Genomic DNA, 13,892 nt, shown 5'->3' on the forward strand with positions numbered 1-13,892 from the left:
CAGCCACTTGTTGCAGAGAAGGAGCCAGAGCACACAGCTACTTTGGTGCAGCATGTCCCAGCCCCAAGACCATCCTGGCCCTTCCACAGAGCCTTCTGGGGACCCAGCCAAGGGCTCCAAACGCCGGGCACCATCCTGGTCTGGGCCAGAGCTCAAGACCCTTCTGGAGCTCTGGGGAGAGGAGGAGGCCTTACAAGCCCTCAAAAGCCGGCGGCGAAATTCCGACATTTATGGCCGCATGGCAGAAGCCCTGGCCCAGAAGGGCCACTACCCCCGCACCCAGGACCAGGTGCGCTCCAAAGTAAAAGAGCTGCGCCAGGGGTACGTCAAGGCCAGGGAGGAGAGCTCCCGTTCTGGGGCAGCCCCCTACTACTGCCCTTATTACAGCGAGCTGGACCAGATCCTGGGTGGCAGTGGTGAAGCCCGCACACCACGGCGTTTCGTCCAGTCAGGATTGGCAGACCCTGTGGTGGACGCTCCTGAGCAGGACCCAGAGCAGTCTGGAGACGAGGACATGGTGCCAGAGGAGGAGGACAGTGAGAGAGGAGGAGGACAGTGAGGAGACGGCGACCCTCACCCTGGAGCCAGTCACCCAGACCCCAGAGGCCTCCCAGGTGTCATCTGGCGCAGGAGAGGAAGCAGCAGGTGAGTGCAGTGAGGTTGTGTAACACCCGGGGGGGAGGTAGGTGTGTGCACAGTGGGTGATGCACAAGGGAAACCTGTCATGCTCAGGCTGATGCCCAGGTCACACACAGTGTTACCTTCAGAATGTCTGATTCCCCTGTCTCAAGGAGAGGGCATGCCCTTTTGGACAGCTGTTGCACACATGACTGATTGTGATAGAAATGTAGCCGTGTTAGTCTGATCTGAGGAAGTGGGTCTGGCCCAGGAAAGCTCATCCCCTAATAAACCATCCTGTTAGTATTTTAAGTGCTACAGAGTCCAGTTTTTTAGGACTGATTGTGTCTTCTTCTTTTCCTCCACAGCCGGACCAGCCGTGCAAGAGGGCCGCAGCACCCCAGCCCCACCTCCATCTCCATCTCGGGGACATGGGAGCCGCAGACACAGGCGTGTCTATGCGGACATCCTCAGGCAGCATGTGGAGGCCGTGCAGGAGCTCAACTCCATCCTGAGAGAGAGGGCAGAGGCAGAGGATCGCTGGCGTGACCGGCTGATGGAGGAGCTGGTCCTGCAGCGCACGTCCCTGACTGCCACTCTCAGGGAGGTCTGCGGCTTGCCTGCTCCTGTGCCTGGTCCTGCTCCTCCAGCACCCCATGACCCCGCCCCACCAAACCCCCCTTCCACAACAGCATCCCTTTCCCCCCTTGGACCTCCCTCTCCCCCAGCCCCCCCAGTTCCCCAGCCCCTCTCTCCCCCTGGCCCTCCTCTCCCCCAGGCCTCCACGTCCCAAGAGCACCCCAGCCAGCCAACCGACGGGTGCACCACCCGATCCCGTGGCCATGGAGCACCCCAAACACGAGGCCCAGGCAGGAGAGGGAAATCAGGCAAGCACCGTGCAACCTGATCCCCTTCCCTCCTCCAGGTTTCAAGTCCCCTTCCCCCCTCCAGGTTTCAAGCACCCCCATCACCCCAGTTAAATCACAAAGGAAGGGTACAACAATATGTTTATTGTACATAGTTTTGTCAACATCGAAAATGAAAAAAAGCTTTTTTATGTTTGCAACACATATACTATTTTTTGGGAGATATGTAAAAAAATTAAACAGAACATTATTTTGCAACAAACCCTGGTGTTAATGATTTCTCCAAACAGGGTCAGGAGATGGGTTGTGGAGGGAAGCTTCTATTGGGCCAGGGCCCAGTCCCCAGGCAGAAGCCCCTCAGTAGAGTCAGTGGCCTCCACTTGAGAATTGCTCCCGTAGGGCCTCCCGTATGCCAACAGCAGACCGGTGAGCCTGGCGGATGGCAGCTGTCCGGGGCTGGGCAAAGTGCCTCTCCTGGCCATCAGCACCTCTACCCCACCCTGGTAGGAAGGCCTCCCCTTTCCTCTCCACCAGGTTATGGAGAACGCAACACGCGGCCACCACCTCAGGGATGTTGCTCTCCCCCATGTCTAGGCGTGTGAGCAAGCACCGGAATCTGCCTTTTAAACGTCCGAATGCACATTCCACCTGGTTGCGAGCCCGGTTAAGGTGAGCATTAAACTGCTCCTTGCTCGCATCCAGGTGGCCGGTGTAGGGCTTCATCAGCCATGGCATCAGGGGGTAGGCGGCATCAACCACTATGCACACCGGCATGTGCACATCCCCAACCGCAAACTCGTGATGCGGGAAAAATGTTCCTGCCTGAAGCCTCCGGTAGAGGTACGAGTTCCTGAAGATGCGGGCATCATGTGCCCGCCCTGACCACCCAACACAAATGTCTGAAAACTGGCCACGATGGTCGACCAGGGCCTGGAGGACCATAGAAAAGTAGCCCTTTCTGTTAATGAATTGGGCTGCTCGATGGGGCGGTGCACGGATTGCAATGTGTGTCCCATTGAGCGCTCCTCCACAATTCGGGAAGCCAAGGGCAGCAAAGCCGGCCATGACGCTGTCCAGATCTTGTAGACAGATGAGCCTGTTGAGCAGCTCCGAATTGATGGCCCTCACCACCTGCAGAACGAGACAGACAACAAAATGTTAGAAGGGGTGCCTTATCTCTTAGGAGGAGAACCCACCACCCACCTTCCCTCTCAAACACCCCGGGAATTCCCTCCTCAGAACCCCCACCCCAACAATTCAGGGTGAGTGGAGGAGCTCCCTCCCACTCACACTCCACTTTGCCCTTCCTGACAGTCTCCCTTCCCCCCACCCCAAACTGTGACTGTCCCCAGACAATGACTTACCTCCATCAGGATGGATCCAACGGTAGACCTGCCCACTCCAAATTGGTGTCCCATGGAGCGGTAGCTGTCGGGGGTTGCCAGCTTCCAGAGGGCAATGGTGACCCTCTTTTCCAGGGGGATAGCAGGCCGCAGGTGGGTATCTTGCCGTTGCAGAGCAGGGGCGAGCCAGGTACACAGCTCCTGGAAAGTGGTCTTTCACATCCTGAAGTTGCGTAGCCACTCTTGGTCATCCCAGATCTCCATCATGAGCCGGTCCCACCAGTCAGAGCTGGTGTCAAGCCTCCAAACACGCCTGTCCACAAAGAAGTTTGGAGGCAAGGGCAGTGTGGCTGCTTGACGGGGGAGCCCTTCGTACCTCTGGTCTGGGTCCAGCTGGGGAAGTAGCCTCATGACTGTGTCATGCAGATGCAGCAACAGTTGCAGTATGATGGTGTGGGGCCATCGCCTGCCCAGGGGCAGCTCTGGCTCCATGCCAAAAAAATGGGTCTCAAACAGAAAAACCTCCACAGAAAAAAGCTGCTGGGGTGTCCCAGGAAGCTGAGCACTCCAAACCAGCACTGCAATGCCTTGCTTACCTCCTAGAGGGACAGCAAAGGCAGCTGCAGGAGCAGAGCAACGGGTGTTCAGGAGTGTCCCTTTCACCACGCGTCTCTGCAAAGGGCAGGCAGGCAGCAGCACCCGGAAGGAAATGCTGCCCCCATGCCCTGGCAGAAGCGGTTCCGGGTGGCTTTGAATTTTGAAAGAGCTTCCAGCAGTCAGGACGCTCTTTTTCGAAAAAGCGGATCGATTTTCCGATCCGCGTATTGTAGTCTAGACGCGCTCTTTTGAAAGAGGCTTGCAGTCTAGACATAGCCTCAGGGAGTCCATGGAAGAACCAGGAATAGAACCTGTGATCTTGAGTGCAAGCTCTTGCCCTTTCCCAGTCTAACCACTAGACAACAACTACTTCCACACAAATCTCCCCCCAAGAAAGCTTCTCAGTTTCCATTCAACAGTTCTACTGTCAATACAGCTAACAATGGTTTAAAATGTATTTTTGTTTTCCTTCCATCCCCGACTTTAATTTGATCAGAGAGGAATTTGAGTTACTGTAGGGCCGAGAAGACTCAAGTAGTGCCCCATTGTGTTAGATGCTGTACAAACACAGAACAAAAGATAGATCCTGCTTCAAACACCTTGTAGACTAAGGACACATCTACACTACCCGGCAGATCAATGGGCAGTGATCAATCCAGTGAGGCTTGATTTATTGCATGTAATATAGACACAATAAATTGACTGCCAAGCACTCTCCTGTTGACTCTGGTATTCCACCAGACCAAGAAGCATAGGCAGAGTCAACGAGAGAGCATCTGCCATCAACCCACCATGGTAAATAGATCTAAGTATGTAGGTTATTGTAAGTATGCTACATTATTCACGTAGCTGAAGTTGTGTAACTTAAATCAACGGACCGCAGTACTGTAGACCAGGCCTAAATATAAAAGATAAAAGCCAGCAACTGGATACAGAGAGATGGGAAGTATGAGAAAATGAGACGGTATTGGCAGTTTCAAGTTTTCTGGAGGCATAACCTATATAAATGTCTGATTCTTGTTCAGAGTTCTGCAGAGCATGAGATTAGTGAAAATTGAGTATTACCCTATTTGGTATATTTACAGCCTTCAGTGATTAGCCTAGTGGAATCTAGGCAGATACCATACCTGTCCTCCAATTTTGGGACCACAAGCAGAACAGAGAATACAAAATAAAGTGATGGATAAGGCCGGAATTGAAAAACAGCTATTCCTGCTGCTCTTCAATTCTACTGTCCAATGTACCATGGCTTCTGAGTAACATTATAAAATGAATTGCAAAATAGCACACTGTGCCAAATCACTCATATTATTATGCAAATTAGGGACCTGACCCTGCAGTCCTTGCTGAGGCAGAGCCCCTGCACCTCAAACTGTCAGTATTGGGAGTTCTGCTTGATTGGACCATTTAAGCGTACCTGCCCATCTCTGAGTGTTAACTTGGGTTCTACCATAAAAAAAGATTGCAAGCACTTCTAGAAAACACGTAACAGTGAAGATGCTATAATTAGTGCTGCTCTGCTTTTGCTGACTTCTCCCCTCCTAAATTATTAACAATGGAAGCATCAAGAGCAGCACCAAATGAACTACAAAATGAAGGGCACAACACAACAAGCAATACTCCAAACTGCTGGAAAGCTATTCGCTCCGAAGGAAACTGTGCCATGGAAGAGGATTCTAATGGGACTCTTTCCAAGCAGCTTCAACCTCTGTCCAGCAGAGAAGTGGAGTCTTAATATGAGTGTAAAAGAGATTCCAGTTAACTTCAGGTCTTAATTTAACAACACAACAAAACAGCGAATCACCCAAGCAAACAATGTGATTAGGTAAATGGCACACATGCAGCAAAGGCACAAAAGAAGTGGTGGGCCTACTTGTGTAAGAAACATCATTGGACTGAAGTGGGATAGAGCAGACAGCAGTTTACATAATCTGTTGGTTATTGTGGCTCTGCCAAGAATTAGAATTGCCTCACTTTTGAAGCTCAGGGAAGCCTCTCTCACAGGCATTTTCTAGCAGAGGTTTTGTCCCAGAAGCTGAGAATTTCTCTCTCCCACAGGCCCCTTTCAGACCACAGTCAAATAAGATTTTATTGGAACTGATTGGGTTGGAATTGAGGTCTTTCAGCTGAGGTGATAAGGGAACGAAGCTAGGATGGCTGACCAGGCGGGGTTTGCTATGCATTTTGAGATTTCACCTTTTTCTTGAGAACTCGACTTAAAAATGCCTGTAGTACAGAAACAGAGACTGTGCTTTCTGAAGTGATGGATACTGGAAAAAAACTTTGAAGTGTAACTATTTTGGTGAAGGGTGTGATTTAACAAAATAGTTATACTGGAACAACCTCCTAACATGGGCAAATTAAAGTTCAGACTTTTCCTTGCATGGATAAACATGCATGGGCTGGTCCTGCCATTTGGTTTGGCATGGTGGAATGCATCCATGCACAACCACATACATACACACTTGGATAAGAATAATATAGTGTGCACACTATGTCTGACAGACAACAAACTCAAATAATGAGACCCCCTCAAAAGGAACCAGATACTCTCATTTCCCTTTTTTAAAAGGTAGGCATTTCTATTAAACCAAAATACAGAATGAGACAGTTAATAAAGATGAGTCTGGGAATCATGTAGTAAGAGCCTTTTATGTCAGGGGAAGACAGAACACTCTGATACCCAATATTTACAAAAACTGATTGGTGGCAAGTTTGGGGTAAGTCATTTAACTAGAGTAAGACTGAAAACTGACCCTCATATTATCCAAGATAAGGCAGCAAACTGTGTTTTCCAGGGTTGGATCAAAAGGAATGGGGAGAAACCACTTATAGCCACTAGATAACTACAATACAGTACATACCAACACAGTTTGCGGATGTAGCCAAAACAGCTAAGAAGTTATTCAAACCATGTACAGTGAGGGCAAAAATTATCACCACAGCAAGGTCAAAGCAGCCCTGGGGGGAAAAAAATCTAAATTGCCTTTGAGGGCAAAAACAAACCACTAATACAAGATGCAGGAGAGCAGATTTTCCAGCAAGCAGTCAGTGATGAAAGGAAATGATATGCAAATATGATTTAAGAAGAGTCATTCTGCACAGTCTGCAGAATCACAGCAGCAGGCGAGTTCAAGAGGAATCAGCCCATGACAAAGAAGGGAAGTATTTCTCTTGGTATAGTAACCTTTTACTAGCTAGAGAAAGCATGACTGGTTTGGAAATTCCACATGATAAAACAAGATTAATCTTCAGTAAGGTACAGTAAAATAAATTGCATGAAGGGGAAATTAAACTGGGTACTCAGCACAGTCGCCAGATCACAATGGTCCATGGAGAAAAAAAAAACATTCCCATTTCTGAGCTTTGTTATGTTAACTTGAAAGATTAAAATATTTTGAGCTTTAACAACAATTTGAGTCAGCAAGACTAATTTCAGGGAGGGACCAGGCAAAAGCTTAATATAAAGAGTATACCAAGTAATAATGGAGAATGAAAACACAAACCAGAAATAATATGCAAACTCCAAGAAGGACAGCTATCCAGACACAGTAAAACCTAATGCTGCACATAAAATGGCATCCATGAACAGAAGAGTCTTCTGCATCAAGATCAAAGCCAAAAACATGCAGCAGAGTTTTAGCAGCATCAGTTCAATAAGAACTGTGCCAATATCAGAAAGAACAGTTGCTCACCTTTTGTAACTGTTCTTCAAGATGTGTTACTCATGTCCATTCCAATACATGGGCATGCACTGCATGCATGATCGTCAGAAGATTTTTCTCTAGTTGTACCCATCGGGTCGGCTGTGAGGTCTCCAGTGTTGATGCCTTCCGGCATCCTATATACATCCTTTTTGCTGGAACAGTCCGACAGAAGAGAGAGGAGAGCAACACATCTTGAATAAGACAGTTACAAAAGGTAAGTAACTGTTCTTTCTTCGAGTGATTGCTCATCTCCATTTCAATATGTGACTTACCAGCAGTTTGCACAGAGGTGTTATCGGACCTCAACCTGTTGTCGAGTACAGTACAGCTCTGCCAAACGCCACATCCTCCCATAACTGCTCGGTGGTAGGGTAATGAGTTGTGAAAAAGTGCACGGATGACCACATAGCTGCCCTGCAGTTGTCCTGAATCAGAACTTGTTCCAGAAAGGCCACCAAAGAGCCTTGTGCCTTGGTAGAAAGTGCTGTAATAGGCAGAGCTGGCACCTTAGCCAAGTCATAGCACATGATCCAGGATGACAGGTGCTCTAATTGGGAGGCCCTTCATATGTTCCAAGGTAAAGATGAAAAGTTGTATCAACTAACGGAATGGTTTAGCGCACTCAATATAAAAGGCAAGGGTGCGCCTTACATCTAGGAAGCATAGCATCCAATCCCTGTCCATGGCATGTGGTTTTAGAAAGAAAACGGGAAGAAAAAAATGTCCTCATTGACATGAAAAGGCAACATTACCTTCAGCAGAGGTGCAAGATAGGGGTGCAGCTGCACCCCATAGTTATCAAAAACAGTATATGGAAGCTCAGAGGTAAGGGCTCACAGCTTCAACATCATCTGGTGGAAGTAACAGCTACCATGAGGAGCACTGTGTATGAGAGGTAGGCTAGAAAGCAGGTAGCTAGGGGCTCAGACGAAGGGAAACATGAGCTGAAAGAGAACCAAACGTAGGCCCCAAGGCTGCAACAACCTCCTCACTTGAGAGCAGAGGGAAGGCTTTTGATTGTTCATTAAGACTTCCCTAACTGAGCCCGAACACGGGAGCTCAAGGTGGCTCAGCCACACAGCTTCCATGCTGCGAGGTAGAGTGACTCCAGTTTCAGGTGGTGCAGCTAGCTGAACACCTGTGTCAACAGGTCAGAAACTAGAGGGAGTGCCATAGGCCTGGCCACCAAGAGGGCCAGCAGCCTGGTGAACCACTGTTGCCTTAGCCACACTGGTGCTATGAATATCACCACCACTTTTTCCTGTTGTATCTTGAGGAGGACCCTAGGTATTATTGGTACTTGGGGAAAGGCTTAAAGAGCCTGCTCCCTCCATGACAAGCGAAAAGCATCTGACATGGACCCCTGGCTGTGGCTCAGAAAGGAACAGAACCTTGGGTATTTCCTGTTTAGGCAAGTAATGAACAAGTCCACCTATGGATGACCCCACTCACAGAAAATAGTAAGAGCCACATCTGCCCTGAGGGACCACTTGTTGGATTGGAAGGACCAGCTGAGATGATTCACCAGGCTGTTCTGCATGCCTAGGAGTTACAAGGCTTGGAGATGAATGTTGGGACAAATGCAGAAGTGCCACAGGGCAATGGCTTCCAGTCACAGGGGAGAGGAGCGAGTACCACCCTGTCCAATGATATAAAGCATTGCTGTGATGTCAGTCATCATCATAACACATTTGCCCTGCAGGTGGAACAACTGGCATTTGAGACAGACCTCCCTGAGCTCCTTGACATTGATATGCAACATCAGTTCTGTGTGTGACCACAGACAATTCAGGTGTGCCCTAGGCATCTGTTACAAGAGTAATCTCTGTTTGCAGTCTAGTGACGGTGACCCCTGCACACACCACCAGGTGCTGCAGCCACCGTTCGAGGGAGTGCAAGGCTGCTGGTAACCAAGCAGTCAAGAGGGTCTCTGGAGGGCTTGAACACTAATGCCAGCCACACTTGGAACAAATGGAGGCATAGCCAAGTATGATGGAAGACATGGGTAGTAGGCGAAGTGCTCAAAGAGCCTCGTGTAATTGCACACGGTAGTGGTCAGACTTTGCTGAAATCCTGAGATGATGCTGGCCTGGAATCAGGCCTTGGGTAAGGAAAAGCTTCAATAAGGGCCCTGATGAACTTGATTCTTTGCATGGCAATAAGGGTGGATTTTGGCACATTGAGGCTTAGGCCCAAATGAGTAAATATGGCCTTGACTGGCTCAGCATGCCAGAGAACCTGCTCCCAAGACCTCCCCTTGATGAGCCAGTTGTCCAGGTACAAAAGACCTGCATTCAGTTCTTATGTAGGATTGCAGCCACCACTTGAAGTGCCATTGCTGGGCCAAAGGGCAGCACTATGAACTGGTAATGGCAGTCCACCACAACAAAATGGAGGAAACAACAGTGAGCAGGAATGTTGGAAATGTGGAAGCACGCATCCTTCAGATCGAGGTTGGAGTACCAGTCCCCTAGATCCAGCAAGGGAATAACTGAGGCCAGAGACACCATGTAAAACTTGAGTTTTCTTATGAACATGTTCAGGTTTCTGAGATCTAGGATGGGACACAGACTAAGGATGTGAATGGTTAACCGACAACCCTTGACACTCTTGGTGGTTTACTGCATCCACCACCAATGAGCCCAGCTGTGGATGGATATACAAATGCTCTTATCCCCTCTGTGGCACAAAGTAGCACATTTCCACTCCCTTGGTTTTGGGGCATGACAGAGGCCAGCATCTGCCAAAGCACCTTTGTGATGGTCTGGATGGACTTAATGAGGGGCAAGGCTACCCGAGCCAGGTCTTCAGGTGAAAGAACGTCCATAATTGAGTTACTCTTCAACCACCTCTTCTGCCAGGAGATTAAGACCCCGGACTACATGCTTGAGTAGGTCCTGGTGAGCCCTAGAGACCATCCAGGGAGGAGACGGGGTACCCGCTACTGCCTCATCTGACAAAGACGACGACAAGGCCACCGGGGAAACTGGATCATCCTGGCCCACCTATCTCCTTCAGCATCCGCTTGGTTGGGGAGAGCAACTGCAGATGGGGCCACCACAGGTGCATGTCCCTCCTGTCGCATGGGGTCCTGCACAGGTGGCGAGGCTGGAGCCACCGATGAGGCAGAAAGTGACTCCGAAGTTAAGGGTGCCACTGAGGCAGCCATAAAGAAGAGGGGGCAGAACTTTTTATCCCTGTGGAGCCAGGAGTTAGGGCATCCCCAAGAGCTGTGGCGGCCATGCTGGATCAGGAGCTATGGTAGCCCCGGTGGCCCCGTGGGGGCAGGAGGCACGCCAGCCCCAGCATCCCTACAGGGAACCCCAGTTAATTGTGTAACAATAAAAATTCTATCAGTTACATGTTTAATAATTTTTACATCCCTAATGCCAATGGTGATCTTCTGGGCCTGTGCACCAATGGCATTGGTGTTGCTCACCGATGCCTAAGTGCCAACTCCATGAGGATCAATTTAAGCTATTGGTCCCTCTTCCTTTTTAGTTTGCAGTTTAAACTCTCCTAGACTAACTACTCTAAGGAAACTCAAACAAAAAACTAATCTATATTAACAACTAATGACTACAATGCTAGGGAGTTAAGAAACTCCAACGATCATCAAGAAGGAACTGAAGCGGAAGTTGGGTCAGCAGAGGTATATAGTCAACACCAGGAGGCACCGCCATAGGGGGTGCCACACCCGACCTGATGGGTACCGCTAGGGAAAAACAAACCATACAAAGAATGGATTTCTTTTCTTTTTGATCAAGGACATTCCAGCATGTTAGCATAAGCCAATTTCAAATGTGGCAGTAAGTCCTGTGAGGAAGAAGGCCACATAAACAGGTCCCAAATCATGTAGGGTTTTATAGGTTAGAAACCAGCACCCTATCAGCAAGATTAAAAGTGGAATTCAAATCTACCTCAAATTCATGCCTAGAGTCTTTGAATCACACACCTAATTTGCATGCAGAGCTACCACTGCTGTGCTACTAAAACAGGTAATTGTGTGCAGCTATGCACAATTAGTTAATTGCACATGATCTCACAAAATTTATGGGTAATTTCATGGCAATGGCATGAGCACACTAGACAACAAACTGTGTGTGCTTAATATTCTTATTAAAAATAAATTCATGACAATTCAACAATGAAAACAACTGAAATGGCCAAATAAAATTTGTGTTTTATCCATCTTTAATTATAAAATGTTAGGATGTTTTATTGGAAGTGTTTATTAAAAAACAAATGTCAAGATCATTAGAGATTACACACAACAAACAAAATACTTTACCTAAACTGGAAACATGTTACAGAACTCTGAAAGATGCTTCTTAGTATTAGCTAGATGGATCTGGGATACAGTGAGATGAACACACAATTAGAAAGACAAAGGAATTATTTGCATCTGTAGAAACGGGTCTGGTGGAGAAAAGGGAAACTCAAATGATATGTGAACAAAATGCAAAGGTGTCTGCACGAAGAGCCCTGTGAAAAACTCAGGATTTGCTCCCAATGAGGGATAAAACTACTCAGCAGCATATAAACTAAGGTAGCACTGAAATCTCCTCTAAGCCTGATCCAAAATTCTAAAAAGTGCATCATGCCACTCATGATTTATTGACTTTGTTTTTTAATATAACACTTTACGTGGTCACTGTCATGCATGAAAGGTTAAACACAGCACAGACAGCTACAGCAGCTATACTCAGATCTCAGTGGTTCAGAGGTCAAATTAGCAATCAATATTACCCAAAAGAGCCACTGTAGTGTGAATTCATTGTTTCATTTACCATTTTATACACACGATTCTCACAACAAAATGACTGGCCAAGTATTCTACAACTGGTTGATAACATAGTAAAAACATCTTGATTAAATTATTAACCATGCTGTTTTATTATCATGTGCTGCAAAGAGCCACAGAAGACACATTCAAGAGCCACTTGCAGCTCCTATGCAGTCTGGGTATCACTGGCATAAAAAGACAAGTAGTTGCAATAAAAGATGGAAAAGATACAACTATAGTATCTCATATCCCTGATTTCAGAGCCTCCTATGTGGTGACATCAGCACCTGTTCCTGATTTCTAGGAAAGTCTATCCAACTCTGGATGACCATACTAGCTATTCTACTTGATGGAAAACAGCCCATGAAGAGATTGCACCAGCAGAGATTTTCAGGTTTCCAAGCATTCCCTTCAAGGATTAGAAATCAGACCAAAGTTATGAATTTTCACATCTGCGAGCTAGTAGGCGGGGGGGGGGTGTTTGTTTTTAAGATAAAAGAAGGACAGTATGGGTTTAAAGACCCCAACAATGCCAGGAAGGAAAAGAAGAGAGTATATTAACACTGTATACATAGATCACTAATTCAAGTCCCACCCTGCTCAGAACTTGTTAATTATACTTATCTAGCCATGAAATTGGTGGTTTTTTGTGAAATTAATTTGCTGGGTCCAAGTCCATATGCTACAGAACAGTTGTACATATCAAAAAAGCTCCACGATTAGTACCCAAACTGGCAGTGTCAGAGGGAGACTACTAAAGACTCTAAACTTCACCCTGATGTGTTCAAGAAAGATTTGAGGTGCAATGAAGTATACTTTTCTCAAATACAAATACAGCCACCAGCAGGTATTTTTTGTGTCCATGACAGCCTTCAAAGGAGGGGGGAAAGCAAAGCAGCAGCCTCTCCCTGCAGCACCTATCTGTTGCTTCTGAATAGCTATTACAAAGGACAGAAGGATGTGCTGCCTTGGTATTTGTGCTGGCACTGCCAGCAGGGATTGGTGCCCTGCAATGCACAGCTCCCTTGGGGGCTCCGGGCAGCACCTCTAGAGACATGTGGCGAGAGTGACAGTGCTGGAGGTGGCTATAGTATTTGGTCACTGGAAGCTCCCAGGGCAGCTCATTGGCTCCCCCAGGCCAGAATATGGAGAGTCTGGAACTGCACAGGTGGCTGGTGAGTTCCAAACTCACCTTTCCTGGGGCAGGCTCTCACTGAAGGTCCAAGGGAGGTAAGGACAAGAGAGACTGGCCACACTCTGAGGCCACCAAAAATGTTGTTGTGAAAATCCTGCTCTGCTTATGTTACCAGCCCCACATTCAGTAGAACAGTTCAGTTCTTAGGCAAAGTACTATACCTCCCCAAGGTACACCATATGTGGTCTTAAGATGGAAGCTCTAATACACTACATCTTCCTGTGGTTGAATCCAGGCTAGCTTCTGACTACTTTACTATTAGAACTTGGGTTTCAAGAGCAGTAACTAATGAAGACAAGCGGGGGGAGGCGGGGGAATCCTTATGTAAATGCTTTGTAGAACAACTGATTCAAACACAAAAAATTCCACTTGCCTCTTGTTGACGTGTCAAAATGCCAAATTATTGTTAAATACAAAAGTTGGAGTCAAACCAAAGATTGCATGATAGTTATCAGACTCACAGATACTGTTTAAATGTACAGGTACTGCGTTGCAAGACACAAAAACAGCACACAAATGTAGCTCTTTGATGTTCCCAGATAAGGTCAATAATCTAAATACAAGCTAATTATTCATAGCCTGCAGGTTGTGGAAAAATGTTTTCATGAGTAAAGCAAAGCTGAGACGTTAGAGCTAGGTTAGTGTTTGCTGTAGAGGAGGTTGGAAAGACAGAGTCTCATGGGAGCTCTAAAAGCTCACAGACCCCCCACCTGAACTAGCTCTAATTTCCTACAGGATACAGCCAACAGCTTAAGGTGTGCTCCTGACCAACGGGCAAAA

General features: G+C 47.4%; 1 protein-coding gene across 3 annotated transcripts in view; it reads right to left on the reverse strand.

The window, feature by feature from the left end:
- BCAS4 (breast carcinoma amplified sequence 4) overlaps nucleotides 1-13,892 on the reverse strand; it is a 105,166-nt gene that overhangs the window by 76,351 nt on the left and 14,923 nt on the right. The window lies entirely within an intron of this gene.

The sequence above is a fragment of the Pelodiscus sinensis genome, chromosome 17 (genome assembly GCF_052426305.1).
Source record: "Pelodiscus sinensis isolate ZL-2025 chromosome 17, ASM5242630v1, whole genome shotgun sequence".
NCBI lineage: Eukaryota > Metazoa > Chordata > Testudines > Trionychidae > Pelodiscus > Pelodiscus sinensis.